Source organism: Chiloscyllium plagiosum, unplaced genomic scaffold (genome assembly GCF_004010195.1).
Source record: "Chiloscyllium plagiosum isolate BGI_BamShark_2017 unplaced genomic scaffold, ASM401019v2 scaf_92495, whole genome shotgun sequence".
Taxonomy (NCBI): Eukaryota; Metazoa; Chordata; class Chondrichthyes; order Orectolobiformes; family Hemiscylliidae; genus Chiloscyllium; species Chiloscyllium plagiosum.
The window spans coordinates 346-1,344 of record NW_025191189.1 but is presented as its reverse complement, the minus strand read 5'-3'; the positions used below and the strand labels follow the sequence as shown (position 1 = coordinate 1,344).

General features: G+C 47.5%; 1 pseudogene; it reads right to left on the bottom strand.

Moving 5' to 3' along the window:
- Positions 1–240: 240 nt before the first annotated feature.
- Positions 241–722, bottom strand: LOC122545688 (annotated as a pseudogene).
- Positions 723–999: the final 277 nt, after the last annotated feature.

The following is a 999-nucleotide window of genomic DNA, read 5'->3' as shown; positions in this document are numbered from 1 at the left end:
TGTTGGTGATGATGGTGATGATGATGGTGCTGATGATGGTGCTGATGATGGTGATGATGGTGGTGATGATGGTGGTGATGATGATGATGGTGGTGATGATGATGGTGATGATGGTGGTGATGATGGTGGCGATGATGACGGTGATTATGACGGAGATGATCGTGGTGCTGATGATGCTGATGATGGTGGTGATGGTGATGGTAGTGCTGATGGTGCTGATGGTGGTAATGATGGTGGTGATGGTAGTGGTGATGATGGTGATGATGATGTTGATGGTGATGGTTGTGGTAATGATGGTGATGATGATGTTGGTGATGGAGGTGATGGTGATGATGGTGGTGATGATGGTGATGATGATGATGGTGCTGCTAATGCTGGTGATGATGGTGGTGATGATTGTGCTGATGCAGGTGATGATGATGGGGATGATGATGGTGCTGACGATGGTGATGATGCTGCTGCTGATGGTGATGATTATGGTGGTGATGATGATGCTGATGATGGTGCTGCTGCTGATGTTGGTGACGATGGTGCTGATGATGGTGCTGATGATGGTGGTGATGATGGTGGTGATGATGGTGATGATGATGATGGTGCTGATGATGGTGATGATGGTGGTGATGATGATGGTGATGATGCTGATGATCGTGGTGATGATGGTGGCGATGATGACGGTGATTATGATGGTGATGATCGATGTGCTGATGATGGTGATGATGATGCTGATGATGGTGGTGATGACGATGGTGGTGATGATGGTGCTGATGGTGGTGATGATGGTGGTGATGGTAGTGGTGATGGAGGTGATGGTGATGATGATAGTGGTGGTAATAATGGTGGTGATGATGGTGATGATGGTGTGGTGATGGAGGTGATGGTGATGATGATGGTGGTGGTGATGATGGTGGTGATGATGGTGATGGTGATGATGGTGCTGCTAATGGTGCTGATGATGGTGGTGATGATAGTGATGATGGTGGTGATGATAGTGATGAAGAT